This window comes from Tachyglossus aculeatus, chromosome X3, assembly GCF_015852505.1.
Source record: "Tachyglossus aculeatus isolate mTacAcu1 chromosome X3, mTacAcu1.pri, whole genome shotgun sequence".
Lineage (NCBI taxonomy): Eukaryota > Metazoa > Chordata > Mammalia > Monotremata > Tachyglossidae > Tachyglossus > Tachyglossus aculeatus.
In genome coordinates, this window is record NC_052099.1 from 16,847,622 (window position 1) to 16,854,514 (window position 6,893).

The following is a 6,893-nucleotide window of genomic DNA, read 5'->3' on the forward strand; positions in this document are numbered from 1 at the left end:
TCAATCAATCATATTTATTAATTATGGTATTAAGAACTTACTATTTGCCAGGCACCCTATTAAGCTCTGGGGTCTTGTCTTATGCTGTTGCATCATCTCTGACCCATAGCGACTCCATGGACACATCTCTTCCAGAATGCCCCACCTCCATCTGCAATCATTCTGGTAGTGGATCCACATAGTTTTCTTGGTAAAAATATGGAAGTGGTTTACCATTGCCTCCTTTCGCGCAGTAAATTTGAGTCTCTACCCTCAAATCTCTCCCTTGCCGCTGCTGCCCAGCATAGGTGAGTTTTGACTTGTACCAGATTGCCTTCCACTCGCTAGCTACTGCCCAAGCTAGGAATGGAATGGGTATGTGGCTGCTTGCCTCTCCGTCCCATAGTCGAGACTAGTAGAGAACTGGAAACTCTCCAGGTGTGATCCTGAGAGGGGAGCTGTGGGGTAGGTACATATGATAATCAGGTTGTTTACAGCCCCTGTCCCACATAGGGCTTGTGATCTAAGTAGGAAGGAGAAGGATTTAACCCCCATTTTACAGAAGAGGAAACTGAGGCACAGAACAGTTAAGTGACTCCCTCAAGATCACACAGCAGGCAAATGGCAAAGCCGGGATTAGAATCCAAATCTTGTAACTCCTAGGCCTGTTCTCTTTCCACTAGGCCATGCTGCTTACTGAGCACTTAGGATGTGCAGACCACTGTACTAAACATTTGGGAGAGTATATTTAGAAGCAGCATGGCCTTATGGAAAGGGTCTGGGAGTCAGAGGACCTGGATTCTAATCCCTACTCTGTCAATTGCTTGCTGTGTGACCTTGGGCAAATCACTTAACTTCCCTGTGCTTCAGTTACCCCCTCTGTACAATGTCGTTTAATTCCTATTCCCTCCTACTTAGACCATGAGCCCATGTGGGACAGAGATTTTGTCCCACTGGATTGAACCATATCTACCCCAGCACTTACAGCAGTGCCTGGCACATAGTGCTTAACAAGTACTGTTATTATTATAATATGTCCTGTCTTTTGTGTTAAAGTGGAAGCTGTTTGTGGACAGGGTGAGTGTCTTGGCTTCTGTTGGACTTTCATAAGTGCTTAATACAGCACCTTGTACTCAATAGGTGCTCCACAAATACGTTTACTCCTACCACATGTAACATTCAACATACAACAGGAAGCGGGGGGAAAAAAAAATCCCTAAGGTCTGTGTCTTTATTATACCAGTCAAAAGTGTTCAACATATTGGCATAGATGTAGTCAAATAAATTGGCTGGTGGACTTTATGACCAGGCAGATGGATTGTGTATCCCACGATAAGCATTATAAAAAAATGTTGGAGGAAGCTCATAACTCAATGAGAAAATCGTTTGTGGAAGAGAGGCCTGGACCACAACTCTCCAGCTCCCTTGTAAAGATGCTCAGATTTTATAGCACGTCCAATTCAGTAGGGCAAATTCACTGCAGAAACTTTTCTTCCTAATTCAATTAAAAATGAATGTCTGGCAATTGCTCTTTTGAAAATGTGTTCTCAGCTTACTTGCTGAACATACATTTTGGTACATAATTCATTTGTGAGGAGTAATGGATAAATTTTAAAAGGTCGCGGTCCCAAGTAATCCATTGAAATACTTCGCCACTCCTCTACCATTTTTCCTTACCCACAGGAATACTTCTAAATCTTTCATGGGATTTCAAGGGTCTTATCTTCAGGAGGCTGATCAGACTTGCTTTCAGCTGGATCAGAGAAAACAGGTGGATAGAACACTGGAAATCAACAGCTAATGGATTATCCAGTTATGAGCACATCTGCTGTTCGCTTTATTGAAGCCTTCCCTGCTTTGCCCCATGGAGAATGCACTCTGTGATTTGTTAAAGTCTTTCCCACCATGTATTTTATGAAAGTTTTACTCAAAGAGCAGATATCTTCAGATCCGGGATAGAATTCCATCAGGAATCTAGAGAGATGTTTACCAAGATTTTTCCTGAGTAATAAATTTCTAGTAAATATAGGAAACTGCTTGAAATAATGAAAGGATGGGGAAAATGTTAAGAATATAAATTAACAATAAATTCATCCACATCCAGATGTCCACTGGCCTTAACTGGAGGCTGTTTGATCATCCTGGTTTTGCAAAGAGCAAAAATTGGTGTCATCCAAGAATTAGGTGGACAGCTTTGAGTCCTGAAAAACTTTATTTTTCATTTTAAGCTAGTTTGGAAGAGTTTCCTTCCTTTGGTGCCATGATTTTCCCTATGGGTTTCATGAAGGATAGTTTTATTGGCTACACATAAAATGACCTGTGAATTTTCCGTAATTTCAGTGAACTGCTGGTTTCAAGTCCAAATGTTGGTTTGAAATTGTTTTGAAGCATCCTTAGTCCAGCATACTGAGGAATGCAAAGTTGTGCAGAACATCATGTGCAGAACTGATCATCTCAAATCATGTTTGATGAGTTCAGCATGCCTTTATAATGACGTTTAGAGAAGCAACATGGCCTAGTAGAAAGCGCAGGACTGGGAGTCAATGGACTTGGATTCTAATTCTGGTTCTGCCACCTGTCTGCTGTGTGACCTTGGGCAAGTCACTTAACTTCTCTTTGCCTCAGCTTCCTCTTCCTGAGGCTGTGAGCACTCCATGGGACAGGGTATATGCCTGACCTCACAATCTTGTATCTTCTCCTGAGTTCTGTATAGTGGTTGGCACATAGTAATGCTTGACAAATGCCACAATCACTGATACTTCTATTATTTTTTGATTTTTGATATCCCATAACAGCACTTAAGAAAATATATTTACACTCTACTATTTCCCTTATCTGAATTTTACTTTAATCAATCAGTCAGATCTCAGATATCAGATATCAATCAGATATTTACATCTACTATTTCCCTTATCTGAATTTTACTTTAATCAATCAGTCCATTATATTGAGTGCTTATTGTGTGCTGAGCACTGTACTAAGGGCTTGGGAGAGTACAATATAACAGACACCTTCTTTGCCCACAACGAGCTTACAATACCTATAGAGTGTAAGCTACCTGTGAGCAGGGATCAACCCTATCAAGTGTGTGGATTTGTACTTCCCAAGCACTTAGTACAATGCTCTGCACACAGTAAGGGCTCAGTGGATACCATTGATTTATGGAGTAGGACAGAAAGGGTGTACTCCCTCCCCTCTCTGTCTTTGGCCTAATGGACTCATCGTCCGTTGTTCAATAACATCTTGATAAGTGTAAATGTGTTGGCAGTCTTTTCCTGAAGCCTATTGGCTAGCTAGCTGCTTTTATTAGCAGTCTCAGCGATTGTATCCAAGGAACCTCTTCAGCCTGTTGAGGAAATATCTGACCTCGACATTTCAATGTAATAGAAACACAAGAAGAAAGCTAAAGTATCTTTTCACTGAAAGGTATGCAGTTTTGATCCATGTACATTATCCATCTCAGTTTGGTAAAGCTTTCTTGAGCAGAAGATATAAAAGTCTTTCCCAAGCGTTGCAGCGACAAGAGGAAATAAAATTCTGGGCTGCCCGAGGCATCCAAAATACACATTTATACCTGATTTCTCGGCACATATTGACACCCATACACCTTGTGTAATGTAGAGCCCAGCTGACTCGCACTGTCAGCTAGTTTGCTGGGCTATAAGATCATCCCATTCCTTTGTCACATTTGTGTAGAAATGTTTTATTATTCCACAGCAGCCTGGTGGTAAGAGAAAGAGATGCATTCTTTGAGTGTTCTTGTTAATGGTCTGTCAAAGTTGCCTTTCAACTCTCTCCACCACCATGTGCCCAGGACTCCAGGCTAAAACGTGCATTCCATGTTTCAGTCCAGTAGATTGATCACTGAACAAGAAGGGCACAATTGAATCTTTTGTGTCTTTATACTTATGGACATCTTCAAAATTTCAGTAGACTTGGTGGAGTTTCTCTTCTACATTGGAAAACATGCCGGCTAAACACAAGTGCCCTAATTTTAGCTTTTTTTTTTTTTCTCATGGCGTTTAAGTGCTTGCTGTGTCCAGGCACTGTACTTAGCGCTGGGGTAGAAACAAGATAATCAATCAATCAATCAATCGTATTTATTGAGCGCTTACTGTGTGCGGAGCACTGTACTAAGCACTTGGGAAGTACAAATTGGCAACATATAGAGACAGTCCCTACCCAACAGTGGGCTCACAGTCTAATCATACTGGACACAGTCCATGTCCCACTTAGGACACACAGTCTTAATCCCTATTTTACAAATGAAGTAACTGAGGCACAGAGAAGGTAAGTGACTTGCTCAAGGTCACACAGCAGACAAGTGGCAGAATCAGAATTAGAACTCAGGTCCTCTTACTCCCAGGCATGGGCTTTCCAGGGGACACCATCCTCTTCCATTTGAAAGGGATTATCCTGGAGCAGAGTAAAGGGAATCTGTCTGAATTTGATATATCATAGTGCATTGGTGTGGATAAGACTGATGCTTCTGGATGTCCCTGGATTTGAAACTGTACACCTTTCACCTTTCAAACAGGGGGAGAATTGAGGCCATGAGTGCATTGTGAATGTCGATCTGTGTTTCTCATTGTTTTCCTATTTATTGAAGGGAAAACATCTTGGCTTGTGCACAGTTAATATTACTTTCTAAGATTATTCCAATCAAAATGCCTAAGACATCTACTGTCTGGAGCTGTTCCAGCCAGGTTAATCAATGGTATTTATTGAGTGCTTACTCTGTGGAGAGCACCATGCTAAGTGTTTAGGAGAGTAAAATAGTCATCAAATGCCCTAGTAGAAAAACACAATCAAAAGCAATAACATCCCCAAATCCACCTACTTTGAAGCAATTCTTGTCACCCCCCACCATCGTTGGGTGGCACTTGTGTGGAGAATGGACATCGGCTGTATAGCCAAAAAGCTGAAATGGGAAACAGGGAGAGCAGAGGAAGCACTGCAAGGGCACGATGAAGAAAAAGTCAAGAATTGGGAGTCCCTAAGGCCCCCAGTTCTTACCCCTCATTCCCATCCTGGCTCACTCTGGGACCCCCTGTGGATCTGGAACCAGTTGAGGTGGAGAGCAGAGGTTGAATTTTCTGTCTGCCCAGGGCTCAAACAGGAAGGGGCGGGAATCAGTTGACTTTTCCCCCCCAACTATCACCTGGCCCTCTCTCTAGATGGGGAGAAGCAGGAGTGGCTGTCTGCTAATGAGTCAGCTCCACTCACTTTGGGAGATGAAATTATCAGCACAGTCTTAGCTCTGACTGGATGGTGCCAACCTCAAGAAGAAAGCACATGCTTATGTGTGTCACAATGTTGAAGTCGATACACATTTAATTTAAAAATAATTAAACTGCATTAACACTAGTTTTCCATTTGAATGTTTGGCTAATTTAGCCTAGGCTTCCTCCCTCTCCTCTCTGTAATCTGGGGAGGTTTTATGGGGATTATTTCCCAACATTTGTTTTATTTCACAATTCAGCAGCTGGTACTTTTAGACAGTGAAATGGCAAAGAAGTCATTACTCCTGGTGGACTTCAATGTTTTACAGTGTTGCGAGAAAAGTGAGAAATCAGTTTTTGGTTGAGGAGCCCTGAATGCTGTGGGATGGCTGTTTCTTCAAATGAGGAAACTTTCTTTCTTATGCGTATGGGAGGAAGAGCTAGTATTGTTGCCAGTAAGAAAGGAATATTTTCCAGGCTCAACTCCGTCAATCAACCAATGGTAGTCATTTAATGCTTAGTGGGTGCCTGGGGCTGCATTACATACATACTCTGGGCAGAGCACTGTATTAAGCACTTGGGAGAGTACAGTCAGGTTAGAAGATATGATCCTTGCCTTCAAGAAGCTTACGTTCTAATGGGGGAGAAGGGCAGAGGCTGAATTATTAACAGTTAGGAAGAAAGAGAGATGCCACCACTTGCAAGAGAATAAGAGGGATGGCCTCGACTCATCTTTCTCATTCCACCCACATATTCAATCTGTTACCAAATCCTGTCCATTCTACCTTCACAGGATTGCTAAAATCTGCCTTTTCCTCTCCATCCAAACTTCTACCATGCTGATCCAAGCACCTATCCTATCCCGCTTCACTGACCTCTCGGTTTCCTGTCTCTCCCCTCTCCAATTCAAACTTCACTCTGCTGCATGGAACATTTATCAACAAAAATGTACAGTCCGTGTCTTCTCACTCCTCAAGAACCTCCAAATGCTGTCCATCCACCTGTGCATCAAACAGAAACTCCTTCCCATCATCTTCAAAGCACTCGATCAGTTTGTCCCATCATAGCTCACTAATATCCTACTGCAGCCCAGCCCGCACACTCTGCTCCTTTGGCACCAGCTTATTCCCTGTGCCCCAGTCTCATCTGTCTCACTGCCAATCCCTTTCCCATGTCCTCCCCCTAGCTTGGAACACCCTCCCCCTCCATATCCACCATACCACCACTCTCTCCACCTTCAACCCCTGTAGCAAAGCAGCAAGGCAGTTACTATCTTAGCTGCTGTGTGACCTTGGGCAAATCACTTAACTTCTCTGGCCCTCAATTGCCTCATAGGAGAAGCAGCATAGCTCTGTGGAAAGAGCCCGGGCTTTGGAGTCAGAGGTCATGGGTTCAAATTCCGGCTCCGCCACTTGTCAGCTGTGTGACTTTGGGCAAGTCACTTAACTTCTCTGTGCCTCAGTTACCTCATCTGTAAAATGGGAATTAAGTCTGTGAGCCGCCTGTGGGACAACCTGATCACCTTGTAACCTCCCCAGTGCTTTGCACATAGTAAGTGCTTAATAAATGCTATTATTATTATTATTATTATCTGCAGAATCAGGATTCAATACCTGTTCTCGCCTACTTAAACTGTGAGTCCCAAGTGGGACCTGATTATTTTGTACATGCCCCAGTGCTTAGTACAGTGCC

At 42.9% G+C, this 6,893-nt stretch overlaps 1 non-coding gene across 1 annotated transcript; it reads right to left on the reverse strand.

The window, feature by feature from the left end:
* Nucleotides 1-297: 297 nt before the first annotated feature.
* Nucleotides 298-435, reverse strand: LOC119949009. Its single transcript, XR_005457107.1, has one exon. It is a non-coding gene; the product is annotated as a small nucleolar RNA SNORA7 (small nucleolar RNA).
* Nucleotides 436-6,893: the final 6,458 nt, after the last annotated feature.